Here is a 15,562-nt window from a genome sequence, read left to right as displayed (position 1 = left end):
AAATCGGGGTCTAACACCTCCGACCATAAAACATCTAAAAACGGGGGTCGTTCGATACAAGCATGGTAACTGTTGTTATATGAAAACTCTGCTAGTGGGAAATATGTGTCCCAACTCCCTCCGAAATCCAAAACGCCTACCCGCAGCATGTCCTCGAGCGTCTGGATCGTCCACTCACTTTGGCCGTCTGTCTGAGGGTGATATGTAGTGTTGAAGTGTAACTGCATGCCCAGTTCCTCATGGAACCTCCTCCAAAATCTGGATGTAAACCGCACATCCTGGTCAGAGATCACTAACGCCAGCACCCCGTGCCTAACCACCACCTCTCATACATAAATATCTGGTAATTTTCTCAGTGGATATGCTCTCGGAGATCGAAATAAAATGGTCACTCTTCATCAATATGTCCATAATAACCCATATGGCATCCAAACCCCTTGTTGTCCTTGTTAACTTCGTGATGAAGTCCATGGTGATATCTTCCCACTTCCACATAAGAATGGGTAGCGACGGAACCTTGCCATGAGGCCGCTGATGTTCGGCCTTGACCTTCCTACTGGTAAAGCACAACTTCATAAACCAGGTGATCTCCTGCTTCATGCAGGGCCACTAGTAGCTCAGCCTCAGATCTCTATACATTTTTGTAGCTCCCGGATGTATAGAGAGCTTGGACTTATGTGCCTCCTCCAATATCTTTTGTCTTACTCCCCCAGTCACTGGCACCCACACCCAGCCACACTGTGTCAAGAGTCCTCAACCATCCCATACAAACAAGGGAAATTGGCCCCGAATCTGTTCTATCTTCAGGTTCTCTTTCTTCAGACCCTCTACTTGAGCCTTCTTAATCATATCTAACAGTGGAGAAACCACCATCATCCTCAAACAGGCATCCCTAATCGGAGTACTTGCCGCATTGCGGCTCAAAGCATTAGCCACTACATTGGCCTTTCCTGGGTGGTACAAGATCTCGTAATCATAATCTTTCAGTACATCCAACCACCTCTTCTGCCGCATGTTTAGGTTTTTCTGATCCATCAAATACTTCGAACTTTTGTGATCCGTGATGATGGTGCACCAGACTCCATACAAATAGTGCCTCCAAATCTTGAGGGAAAACACCACTGCCCCCAATTCCAGGCTGTGAGTAGGGTAATTCGCCTCGTGAGGCTTCAACTGCCTTGATTTATACGCGATCACATGCCTTCTCTGCATTAATATAGTGCCTAAACTTGTGATAGACACATCACAACATACCACCAAATCGTCCAACCCATCAGGTAGTACTAAAATCGGAGCTTCACACAACCTCTGTCTCAAGGTCTTGAAAGCCAACTGTTGATCCAGGCCCTATCGGAATGTCACATTCTTCTTGGTCAATCGGGTCAAAGGCACCGCAATTTTGGAGAAATTCTGGATAAATCTCCGATAGTACCCTGCTAGACCCAAGAAGCTATGTATCTCTGATGCATTCTTCGGCACCCCCACCGTATCACTGCCTCAATCTTGGCTGGATCAACCAAAATGCCCTCTTGGTTGATGATGTGCCCTAAAAAATGCACCTCTCTCAACCAGCAATCACACTTTGAGAACTTAGCATAAAGCCTTTATGTCCTCAGTGTCTCCAATACGACCCTAAGATGTTGCTCGTGCTGCTCCTTGGTCTTAGAATAGACCAAAATATCATCTATAAATACGATCATTGGCCGATCCAACATTGGCCTACACACCCTGTTCATGAGATCCATGAACGTTGTTGGTTCATTGGTGAGTCCGAATGGCATCACAAAAAACTCATAGTGCCTATACCGACTCCTAAAAGTTGTCTTCGGTATATCCTCATCCCGAATCCTCATTTGATGGTACCCCGACTGAAGATCAATCTTGGAAAACCAAAAACACCCAACAGTTGATCGAACAAATCATCGATCCTCGGAATCGGATAACGGTTTTTCACCGTTAGCTTATTCAGCTCTCGATAATCAATACACATCATGTGTTACCCGTCCTTCTTTTTCACGAACAGGATCGGTGCTCCCCATAGGGAACTACTCGGATAAATAAACCCTCGGTCTAGTAGCTCCTGAAGCTGCGTAGATAGCTCCTGCATCTCGGGCGGAGCTAGCCGGTATGGTTCCTTGGCTATCAAAGCGGCACCCGACACTAAATCAATGCGAAACTCCACTTGCCTCTCCGGAGGCACTCCAGGTAACTCCTCGGGAAAGACATCCTGATACTCCTATACAACCTGTACACTGCCCAAATCTGTTGAGGTCTCAACCCTCGTATCCAAGATATATGCTAGAAATCCCGAACAAACCTTATCAAGAAGTCTCCTAGCCCTCGTGGCTGAATAGAGTCTTGGCCCCTGCGAGGCCCTCTCTCCATCAATAACCAGTTCTCCCCCACTTGGGGTTCAAAACCTCACCAGCTGGCGCTCGCAATCGATCATGGCCCTATTGGCCCCCAACCAGTCCATCGCAACGATCACCTTCAGCCCTCGCAATGGTATCGAGACTAGATCAACACGAAAACCTCTCCCCAAGCATTCAGGACACAATCTCGATACACCCTCGCAGCACTCTTAATGATTTTGGAATTGTGTCACAATTACTCCTTGAAAAACATCATGTTGGAATTGTATGACTCAAAAAAGGAATCGAACATTGTTGCAGATGGTTCGATCTAATGATGAGTCGTGCTTTGTTCCCAATCAAGTTTTAGAGTTATGCTCTAGCGACTATAAATCGTATCTTAAAACTCATGAAGGTTGATAACACCTCGTAATATGTGGAGTAAGAATGTTTTAGCACATTTAGAATTAGAGTTGAAATGTTTTCGTTGATTTAGAAACAAAAGATAAAATGAGCCTGATTCTCTGAAGTGTTTTCTTGTCGGAAATCTGCACAAACTTTTGAATATTTGTTTTAGTTCGTAAAGGAATGGTCCTACAGAGAAAACTCATATGTCAAGAATTCAGTGGGATTCATAGTGGTCTTGAGAACTGCAATTGTCAACTGAAAATAAACATTTTAGTTATCACTAGCTCGCGACCTGAAGTTGAAAACCTATTTTGATTTAATTGGTACATTCTTATTTCTGTGTACTTCTATTTAAGTTGCCAATGCTTATGAGTTCTATATTTTTTTATTTAACTGCAAAAGTAGAGCATGTTGGTCAGTGAAGGTACATTGATCAATATGGGTGAGCTGCTAATGACACGGAAGCATTGGTTGGCCTTCAGCTGCCAGAAAGCAAGAAAGTAAGAATAGCAAAGTTCAGTCCAGAAGGGAAAAGTAAGTCTGATTTTGGTTTGTCCTAAACCTTGTCTTATGAATGTAGGTTGGAAATGAAAGATTCATATAGATTGGAACATATGCACCTTCAAATCTAAGTGGCAAAGGGTTTCACTTCAATTCATGAAAATGATTATGAAGAAATACGTTCCCTAATAGATTTTAAATATATATATATATATATATATATATATATATATATATATATATATATATGATAAATATCAAAATGGATATTGTTTGTATTAGTTGCATTCTCTCATTCACAATACGACTACGACATCGCTCTTCATATTTCGAATTGTGAGGATTGGCATGGAATTGTTTAAACTTTCAAGAGATATGTTTATCACGTCTTGAAGGGTTTGAACACATACACTATCCAGCTAAAGTGCATAAGCTTGAGAAGTCTAATTAGAGACTTTATGAAGCATCGTAAAAGATGAATCTACATTTCTATAAGAAAGTAAAAGGGTATTAGTTTGGGGAAGTCCAGTTGATTTCTAAGTGAATTTCAAAGCTAGTGGGGGCATAAATGTTATGTTAGTATCGCATGATGACAATACTATACATAGGCAACAACGTCTTTAATTTGCAAATTGAAAAGTTCAGGAACTGTTTCGCTATGATAGACTTAAGGGAGAGGGCACTTATACTTCGTTTCGAATCTAAAGGGTTGGATCATATATTTTGATAGAAATTAGTGAAAGACATATATGAATATCATGTTGAAATTCTTTAACATACGAGATTCCATATGTTGAAATAGTATAGTAAGAAATTGAACAGATATTAAATCCTTTTACAAGTAATATTGAGTCAAGTCCTTTATGATTTGAATATTGGATTGATCACATATGCTAAAATATTTACTTATTCTAATTTTTCAAATGCCTTGATCATTGTGAGAAAAATATTAGAGTTTTGTGACTAAAGCTGTTAAACAACTATCAAGGACATTCTAAGGTTTTACCAAAGATTGGTTGCTTGTTGACAGTTAGAAGTATAATATTATTTAGACAAAACTTCAAAAATGGTCCTTGTGGTTTCACGAATTCTAAAGTTTGATCCCTAATTTTAAAAAACCATATGGATGGTCCCTGTAGTTTCAAAACTTGTAATGTTCAGTCCTTCCACCTAACTCCGTCAGCTTTCTACCGTTAAGTGAGGGGAATTTTCATCATTTCAATATCCAGGGACCATTTATGAGGTTTTCTCTTATAATCATTATTTTTTATTAAAAAAAGAAAAAAAATGAAATTTAATCTCTCTCTCTCTCTCTCTCTCTCTCTCTCTCTCTCTCTCTCTCTCTTTCTCCGGTGAGCAACTTGCTTCTACCGCCTTAATTAACCGCCTCAAGGTGAGTCACTTTCTCTTTTCCCACACTCTGTTCTTTTGCCGCCACCTTCGTCTTGATTTTGCTGCCCATTACCACCTCATGTTTCCCTTTATCTCTATCTTATCTTTGGCAAGTAATACCCTACATTCCAATACGTTGGTCCTCTTGCGCTAGAGAAATGGTTTGGGACAGTTGATTTTCCTCCATCATACCCAAGAAAACGATGCCTTCTTCACAATGCAATGGAGGCAGTGCCTCAAACCGTCAAATGGAGGTCCAGGACAGTTGTTGTTGGTGTAGGAGACGATGGTCGGGACTACTAAAGTTTCATCTCTGATTTTTCATCCATCATCATTTCCCTATTAGCTGTCGCACAAAATAATCAATTTTCTGCGTTGCTAATTTTAAACTACTTCAATTTTCTGAATGTTCTATGTTGCAGGTAACTTGATATGATTCTGGGGAATCTAGCGTACCGCCGTCATACCTGCCTCATGCTTTTATGTGATGGACGCTTCAAATAGGTGTCTTTTTTCTATTCTAAAATCCACAAAAGTTGTTCATCTGCATCTTACCAGTTAGGTAGGTTACTCAATTTTGATCTTTTTCTAAATTATTTTCAGGTTAATTTATTTTTGATCATCTTCCAATTGGGACCGAGTTTACCTAATTGTTGGCAATGAAATGTTTAATTGATTACTCTACTTTTTCTCACTGATTTTTCTTACAGTTTTGGGAATGGAATCTGCAATTAATAGCTACACTTTGGCTATTGGTTTTGTGTTTGTAACTATTGCACACACCAACTATAAGTCCCAAATTTTGCTTGATGTATCAATCAGATCCACTTGATGGTGTGGAATCATAATCAAGTGGATGATGCAAGATCAAATATGGAAGAACGAGAAGAAGAAGAAGATGAATCTATGATGTATTCAACAATTTGAATGATGCTCCATACATATGAGATTCTCTCTCACACACACACACACACACTCTTCTTCTCTCTCACTTTCTCTCTCTAGAACTCCTTGATTTACACACACTTAGCTCATTGACTTCTGTTCTCTATTCAAGGTCTACCGCCACGCCTCACCAATTACTTCTATATATATATGGACCTCAAACCCAAGGCACAAACCCAATGCTAGACCGAAAACACACGGGTTTTCGGTCCAGGCTACAAATAAACTAAATATTAATTTCGACCCAAGAATAAAAATAATAAATGCTTAGAAAAGCAAAGTATAAACCATATTTTTGACCCAATAATCTCCCCCTTGGTTTATAGTTTTCTTTTCTTTGACCCAACAAACTCCCCCTAAGAATGTAGCTGGCTTTTCTTGTCAATCTTCATTTGGAGCTTGGCTTCAGCTTTTTGTCTTCTATTTATTCACAACTTCAAGATGAACAACTTAATCTTCTAGTTGAATGACTTCATCTTGAATGGATGGGCATTTCTTCAGAATTTGGCTTTGAACGAACGTTGAGTTTGGAGGCTTCATGTATAGATTCTTGAAAAATAGCGCTTTCAGCTTGAGAATCTTCAGAGAGAATATCAGAGCTAATGAATCTTCTGGATCACTTCAGCAGGTACATAGATAACAACAAATTAATTGATAAGGCTTCAATGCAATCTGTCACATAATCTTCAAGTACAACTTCACCTTGCTTCTGGGGTTGAAAGATTGAATGTTGAAAGAATAATCTTCATTTCTTATTCCTTCGAATGAGAATTCTTCAATGATCACGGATGAAGCTTTGGCTCAGAAAATCTCGATACAGTCTCCATGAGTCTCATCTACATCTGAATTCACTTTTCAAGACAAAAAAAAATTGAGATAAAAACAAAAACTTAAAACAAAATCAGCACACAATATTTTTGTATTTTCCATATTTTCTGAAAAAATAAAACAGAAACAAAAATATTTTTGGATTTTTGATTTTTCTGAAAAAGTAATAAAACGGAAATAACACTACTTTTGGAATTTTTTTAATTTTCTAATGATTTTTAAAATTTTTAATTCTCCTCCTAAATTTGTGCATAGAGGAAAACTATGAACAAATTTAACAAAAACAAAAATATTTGGGATCAAAGTTGTCAGGCAATCTGATATCGTTTATCTGCACATGCCTGCATGTTTAGATCTCGTCAATCACCGGTATTATGGTCCACTTAAACACAAAGGATATGGACAGATTTGATAGATTATCAATGACAAGTCATTGTGATAAATATTCCTAAATTGACCATTTAGCTTACAACGACCAAGGATATTGCTGTCCACTTAAATTCAGCAGCGAGATCTACAGACAACCTTTTAAATTGTTCAATTTTAGATGCACTAGAACGTGTTTCCCACTTCCCGATATACCCCGGTAATCAAGAACTTCCAAAGAACTCCTTACTTTAGGTGATTATTCAATCATTTAAAGAGAAGTTAGATTTAGAAACGCATATGTTGTATCCCAGGTCGGATGTCTTCCAATCACACAGAGGGAACAACATATGACCAACATATATATAGTATTTGAGAGATACTAGAGTGCATATGTTGTGTCCCTGGTCCGATCTTCTAATCACGTAGAGGGAGCAGCATATGACTAATAGACAAAAAGAATTACATAAATAAGAAGATGCATAGAGATAGAGTTGCATATGTTACATTCCAGGTCGTATATGTTCCAATCGCGTAAAGGAGGCAACATATGACTGACAGATAGAAAGAAAGAAAATAATTTCCTACAGACCTACTTTATCAGAACCCCTCAGTCGCCCTATCAGTACCGGAATTAAGGACATGAGTCCATACATCAAGGAAATGTTAAGCCGCAGTTCTAGATAATTGACTTTTAGTGTATCCTCCAGGTTCTCATGTTTATCTCACTACTCAATCTATCCAAGCGTCGTATGGTCAGTCCAAATGAGACTATCTAAGTTCATATTGTCTAATCCTTTCATTTGTCAATCAATGTCTAGTCCTTTTGAATCCTTTGTGCCTACCAGCACATTGAACACAGAGTCTAGACAATTTGGCTTCAGTGCATTATACGAATTTCATATTACCCTTTAGCACTATAATTCATATCACTTCCCAATTCACACAACTTTCAAACGAAAAACTATAACAAAATAAAAATTATCTTCAAAATGAATCATTGTAAGAAAAACTCAGGAGTATCGAGAAGAAAACTCAAACCGTAAGTCGCCGATTGAATTTGCATCCAGAAGGTCTGAGAACAACACACATAATCTCATAATAGATCCGAAAATTCTTCACGTCGTTAAGCACAAACACAATGTGTGATCCTTTCCTTTCATCCTTTCCTGCAAAGGACACATACTCTCAAACAAAGTTCTGAGTGTTGTACAATTGAGAGATGCCTCCTATTATGTGCCTAGAACAGTCACTATCAACAAACCGATGTCGGATGATATGCCTCCATAGTTGTTCTGACACAGAGCGGGATCAGTTGGTCTTTGGAACCCAGTCCATTTTGAAACTGGGTCGACCTTTTTCATCTTTGCAAGGTACTCTCTCATGACATATCCTGCTTATCACAAACAGAAGATGAAGAAATGTTAGAATCATTAGCTGATTTGGGAGAATGAACCTTTGGAACCCATCTATAGTCGGGTTTAACCCATTTCTTGTTCGATCCGATGGGTGCCTTGTCACTTGATTTTGAACTTGAAGCCGATCTTCGAGATGACTTTGATCTAACTAATCTTGGTTTCATTGGAGCATCTCTTGGATTGGACTTCTTGGCCAGCATTCCCTTCTTGACTTTGGGATTTTGAATCTTGGCCTTCTACGTGTTCCAATCGCCGTTGCGCGATTGTGACTTCTAATGATTTCCTTTGGAGAATCTCCCTCTGGGCGTATTTCTTCCATCCTTGTGCATAGTAGAGAACGTATGTGCGATTTGGACAATTGATGGCAATGTGTCTAGGTGTTCCACAATGAAAACGTGTCTTTTTCTTCATGTAGGAATTGTTTCTTCCTGCCCCTGGTGGCATGCCCATGCCTCGTTTCTGGTTGTTCCCACACGCACACATACATCAAACCGGTTGTTTCATTTGTTCTGGTGGCCTGCATTTACCAACAGCAGGTTGGTTAGAAGCAACATTTTCCTTGTTCAAGGAGTCATTTGTTTGACAATCAGTAGAATTAACAAAACTAGAATCGGTTATGTTCTCACTCTTCTCATCCTCTACTACTTTACCTACACAAGAAGTAGAATCATCAGAAACGTTCACCTCAATATCCTCAATTGGCCCAGATTGTTTAGTATTAACTGAAGCTTGTTTAGGGAGTAGGGAAAACTGAGAAGGAATGTCTTCCTAATTGGTCTCAAGGGGTGGGTTATAGTTGTCATTAAAGGGAGGTGGAACGCTATTATACCCAAGACCCTTAATTTGATTATCTTTGAACTTTAGTTGTTTTTTAATCATGGATGCAATTACCTCACTTGACACATGAAATTTCTTAAACGTAAATTTAGAATCATTATATTTAGCTTTTAATGCATCAAGTTTGGTAGTTAATTCGGCAAGTTGTCTCTTAACATAATCATAGTTTTCACATTTGTTGCTATATTCCTCTTGAAGTTTTCTAAAATCCTTAGTTTTCGCCTCTAGTTTTGTTTTTAAGGGTTTTTGGGCCTTCCTAAGAGTATATCCTTCATATTTAAGGTCCTCATTTTCCCTTTTTAGTAAATCATTTTGCTCACGAAGAAATTTAATTGTAGCTTCACAAGATTTAGAACATGAACCTTCATTGACTAGTATGTTGTAGGAACTCATTGTTTTTTAAAAAATTGCCCTTTGACTTAAAACCTCAAAAGTCAATCTTAAAAGTCAAGCTTAAAAAGAAAAACTTAAAAGTCAAACTTGAAAAGTCAAACTTAGAAGTCAAACCGAAAAGCTAAAAGTAAAAATTTGAAGGTTAAACAATAAAGTCAAATTTTAAAGCCAAAGGCCAAACTTGAAAGTCAAAATCAAAATTTTAAGGTCATAAGTCAAAATTGATAGTCAAAAACTAAAAACCAAAATTTTGGGTTGAAAATGAAATTTGAAAAATTGAAAAATTGAATTTGGGGAAAAATTTGTCAAAAATCTGAAAATAGGTCGAAATAGCGAAGCTTCATGAATTAAAAAGGGAAGGCATTAAACATCTCGCGTGTTAGACGAGTTGGAAAGGGCGTTGGTTGAGCAGGCAAGAGACATGGGCTCGAAACCTTGCACTCCCCAATTTTTTTTGAATATTTTATGCCACTGAGAAGTGGACCACAAGCGCTGACCGAGAACTAGATCGCAAGCGCTGACTACAAACGAATGTTGTACCAAGAATGCGAGCCGATCACGTGAACCGAACACGCGAGGCTACAGAACGAACATGTGCGAGGTGCGCGGATGAAAACGTGCTGGCCGAGAACAAGCGAGGACCGCAAATGCCTGCTGAGCCGTAAACGGTTCATGTCCGTAAACCCTTCGTCGGCAGTAAACCCTTCTTTGGCAGTAAACGCTTCTTTGGCAGTAAATCCTTTTTCGCAGATTACGAAAAAAACAACGTTTTCACCCTTTTTAAGCCCAAAACTCGATCAAAAACTCATTTTTATGAAAAACACGAAGAACAAAACCCCACTATTTTATCAAAAACTATCCAAAAACATGAAATCCTTCAAGAAAAAGTGCAAAAACGCTCCAGATCTTGCCAAAAATGATTGATACAATCCAAGCTCTGATACCAACTGTAAGTCCCAAAATTTTATTGATGTATCAATCAGATCCACTTGATGGTGTGGAATCCTAATCAATTGGATGATGCAAGATCAAATATAGAAGAAGGAGAAGAAGAAGATGATGAATCTATGATGTATTTAATAATATGAATGATGCTCCATACATATGAGATTCTCACACACACACACACACACACTCTTCTTCTCTCTCACTTTGTCTCTCTAGAACACGTTGATTTACACATACTTATCTCCTTGACTTGAGTTCTCTATTCAAGGCCTACCCCCACTCCTCACCCCTTACTTCTATCAATATATGGACCGCAAATCCCAAGGTCCAAACCCAATGCTAGACCGAAAACACATGGGTTTTTGGTCCAAGCAACAAATAAACTAAATATTATTTTCGGCCAAAGACTAAAAATAATAAATGCTAATAAAAGCAAAGTATAAACCATATTTTTGACCCAACACCGACTATTTGACAGATTGCTCCAAAGAATAATCATCTTATAAAATGTTGTTTTTTGATTGGATTTGTTGTACAGCTTGTAAACCCAAATGTATATATCGACGATCTGCAACATCACACAAGAACCCATGGAGGGAGGTGGAGAGGTTGGTAGAAAAACAGAGAATAAAGGGAGGGAAAGAGCAGATCGGAAACAGTACAACAGGTGGGGGTCCGTGGGTTTGCTTAGCAACCAAGGGGATGTGGAGAGGCTGATAACCGGTTTTTCCGATGGGCTATCTCACTTGACTATTAGCTTATCTTACCGGAGCTGTGGCTTCGAGGAAAGTAGGGGTCGAGCAAAACAATAATAGAGGGTGTTTGGGGTGATACTTCTTAACAGGAGAGAGAGAGAGAGAGAGAGAGAGAGAGAGAGATTAAATTTCATTTTTTCTTTTTTTTAATAAAAAAATGATAATAAGAGAAAACCTCATAAATGGTCCCTGTGTATTGAAATGACGAAGATACCCCTCACTTAATGGTAGAAAGCTGACGGAGTTAGGCGAAAGGACGAAACATTAAAAGTTTTGAAACCACAAGGACCATCCGTGAGGTTTTTTAAAACTCGGGACCAAACTTCAGATTTCTTGAAACCATAGGGACCATTTTTGAATTTTTGTTTATTATTTAGGACAACCTCCATCTCTAGAACAGAAACAATCTTCTTCTTTACATCACACCGCCTCCTCTATACACCGTGATCGGCGCCACAACAACCTCCATCTCTGCAATCTTCCTTATTCCATGGTTGGTTGTTAACAAGTAGTTATTTAATTTTTCATTGATTAATTGTTAGGGTTTGCTAGTTTAAGTTCGGTTGGTTGAAAATCGATCCATTTCTTGTTAATTATTAGTTGATTGGAGCTAATATTTAGGAATGACAAAATTGAAATTCAATAGTTAAGAACAATTTTATTTTAAGTAGGACATTGTTTTGAAAAGAGAGGAAATTGTATTTGTATTTGGAGCTATGATTATAATATTACTAACCCATCTTGAAGAAACTTGCTCAAATATGATACTAGATAATGAGAAACAGTTTCTCTTCATGTGAATACTCTAATCCAACTTAAGAAACTTGCTCCAAAACTCTAATACCGAGTGCATTTTTTAATCAAAATGATTCAAGATGGAAACAATTGAATTTACATGTTTGTGCCTTCATCCCACAACTTTTTAGATCCCACAACTTTTTAGATGTGAATACTCTACAGTGTATGTCTGTGTTACATGATTGTGCTTTCATCCCACAACTTTTTAGATCCTTAAATGAATCCTAGATATCAGCAAATAAGTTACACGATCGTGTAAGTCTCCTGAGGACCTGAAATAGTAACATAACTCATTAATCTAAATCTAGTATTATTTTATGAAGGATGCGACGGGTCCAAGGTGTACACGTTGCGCATGGAGCCAGTGTTTTCCCAAATAACTTTCATCCGTTTATGGATGTTTTGTGGCGATTTACGAAGATTTTAAGATTGCGACTAGAACAATTACTTTAGTTTATTTATTTTTCCTTTACATTCATTATTTTACTGTTTTGATAGATTTTTTACTATGCCTAACTAGTTTTCAGTTCTGCAAAGACTACAACTTTATATGCAGTTAATCATTAGAATTGGTTTAAGTTTGGTTTCTGTCTAGTTGTTTCAGTTTTGTTCTTTATAAATATTTTATTTTTAATTCTTTTTAGACTGATTACCTAATTATGATTAAATCAATCGAGTTAATTACTTGTTAAAATCTGTAATTATTTTCTTAAAATAGTAATAAGTAACAAATAACAGGTTCTCCGTTGGGATTTAATTTTAATATATATTGACACTTTCATATTTTATGCTTGCGAGCTTGTAAGAAGTATTGAATATTGCTAGAAATTTTACATAATCTTAATGTTGTCTTTTGTTTTAATTAAGAGTTTGTTTGATTAATTTAGTAAAAATTTAGGATTAACTCAAAGAGCATGTTTTGGTTAATTAATTTGATAAAAGAGATATTGCTACAGCTTATTAGTAATTTTCATTAAAAACTTAGACAGAACACATTTTAAATAATCTTATTTGAGTTAATTGCATTATTAAGAGAGTCGCAGCAAAACAAAAACATTTTTTATTATTGAATTTTTTAAAGTTAATTTTATTGCAATTTTTAGAATTAAAATTTTAAAAAAATAAAACGTCCCAAAACTTATAGGACATTGTTTTTCCATTTTTAATAAGATAAAAACCAGTCATTCCATTTCATCAAAATATTTTCTTAGTATCAAAAGTAATTTCAACACAAACATCAGAGTATCATAAAACAAAAGTGCGGAATCCCTAGTGGATGTGATGCAATCAAGTCTGGGTCTTCCCCTTGCTGTCAGAAGTACCTGAAACATTTAAACTTAAAACTATAAGCACGAAGCTTAGTGAGTTCCCCCAAAATACCACATATCAACATATTCGTATACATAACAATACGGTCTATTTCAACAATCAGGCTTGTTTCAACCCATGTGAATATTGTAGTCCTCCCACAATCTTATAATCACTTCACTCTGCCTACAGTCTTTCATGCTATGGTCCTCCCATAGTCTTTCATATAATTTCCATTGTCCTCTTATGGTCTTTCATATAGTTGTCACGGTCATCCCATGGTCTTTTATATCGTTGCTATGGTATTCCTATGATCTTTCATGCAAAATTCGCAAAGACAATCTAGCATACTACATAATATAGTGAGAAGACTCACCTCACAAATCAAGGTAGACTACAACATAGACCGCAAGATCATAAGACTGGTACTTCCCACTGCCTAACGTAAAACTAAAGGTCAAACATTTGTCTACCATCTAAAACTATTTAGTTGACCAAAAGTCAACTTTGTCAAAAGTCAACGGTCAACGGTCAAAGTCAAGCCTACATACCACCGTGTCGTGGCAAGGTCTTGGCCATGCGGTGGTTTACTACCCGTAAGGACAATGGGTCGTGCCTACTTCCACCAAGTGACCAATTCCATCAAAATTACAAAATAACCTCAAAGTCAAACTTGATCAAACTCAAAGTCAACTTGTCAAAACTAATTAACCCACTGAGTCAACCCAACCGAGTTAACTCAAAATGGGCTGACCCATGCAAGTACACGGGGCGTACTCCGAAGGTACCTTTACTAAAGGTACCTCCTTGTTACGCAAAACCTTTACCTTCTTTTCCAGGATAGCTACTAGCCTCTCAACATAGTTTCGGCACTCATCAACCTAAATATCATCCAAGGAAACCATCGCATCCTCATCCAACATGCACTTCCACAACTGCGAAAGATGGAAAGTGTTGTGAATCTGACTGAGCTCCTCAGGAAGATCTAATATGTATGCAACCTTGCCAAGCATAGAGATCACTCGAAATGGGCCAATATATCGGGGACCCAATTTTCCCCACTTCCTAAAGAGTATCACACATTTCCAAGGTGATACCTTCATTAACACCATGTCGCCGACTTGAAACTCCAATTCGGATCGACGTCAGTCGGCATAGCTTTTCTATCGACTCAGAAGAGTCTGCAATCTCTGCATGATCTGCTGAATCATCTCTGTGGTCTGAAGGACCACTTCTGTCTACCCCATAACCCTATGACCAACCTCGCCCCAGGAAACCAAGGTACAAACATCTCCGCCCATACAAGAGCTCAAAAGGCGGAGCACCAATGTTGGACTGGTAACTGTTGTTGTAGGAGAACTCCGCAAGAGGTAGGTAGGAGTCCCAACTCCCACCAAAATCGATAACACAGGCCCTCAACATATCCTCAAGGGTCTATATCGTCCACTCACTCTAGCCGTCGGTCTGCGGATGATAAGCAGTGCTAAAGTGCAACCTCGTGCCCAGTTCCTCATGCAACTTCTACCAAAAACAAGAGGCAAACCGAACATCACTGTCTAAAACAATGGAGACCGGAACCCCATGGCAAGGAACAATCTCGCGAATATACACATCGGCCAATTTCTCGGCCGAAGAACTCTCCCGAATTGCCAGAAAGTAGGCACTCTTGGTCAATCGATCCACGATGACCAAATAGAATTAAAACCCTTTGCCGTCTTCGGCAACCTGGAGATGAAGTCCATCGGAATCCGCTCCCATTTCCATATGGGAACCTCCATAGGTTGCAGTTTTCCATGCGGCCTCTGATGCTTAGCCTTGACCATCCTGAAGGTCATATATCTCTCCACATACCAGGTTATCTCCCTCTTCATACACAGACACCAATAGCTCAATCCTAGATCTCGTTACATCTTGGTTGCCCCCAGATGGATAAAAAAACGAGATTTATGAGCCTCCTCCAATACAATCTGTCTGACCCCACCAAACATCGGAACCCAGACCCGGCCACATCGGTTCAACAACCCACCACCATCTGGAACAAATCTGGAAATCTCACCCCTGATCCTCTATTTCTTCCAATTCTCTTCCTGAACACCCTCGGCCTGAGCCTCCCTAATCAATCCCAAAAGCGGGGAATCCACTGATATCCTCATACACGATACCCCATCTAAAGACTCAACCAACTTGCGACTCAACGCATCCACCACCACATTCGCTTTACCCAGATGGTAAAAGATCTCGCAATCATAATCCTTGACTACTACCATCCACCTACACTACCTCATGTTCAGGTTCAGCTGATCCATAATATGTC

This window comes from Lactuca sativa, chromosome 4, assembly GCF_002870075.4.
Source record: "Lactuca sativa cultivar Salinas chromosome 4, Lsat_Salinas_v11, whole genome shotgun sequence".
In the NCBI taxonomy this organism is placed as follows: Eukaryota; Viridiplantae; Streptophyta; class Magnoliopsida; order Asterales; family Asteraceae; genus Lactuca; species Lactuca sativa.
This window is presented reverse-complemented; position numbering follows the sequence as displayed.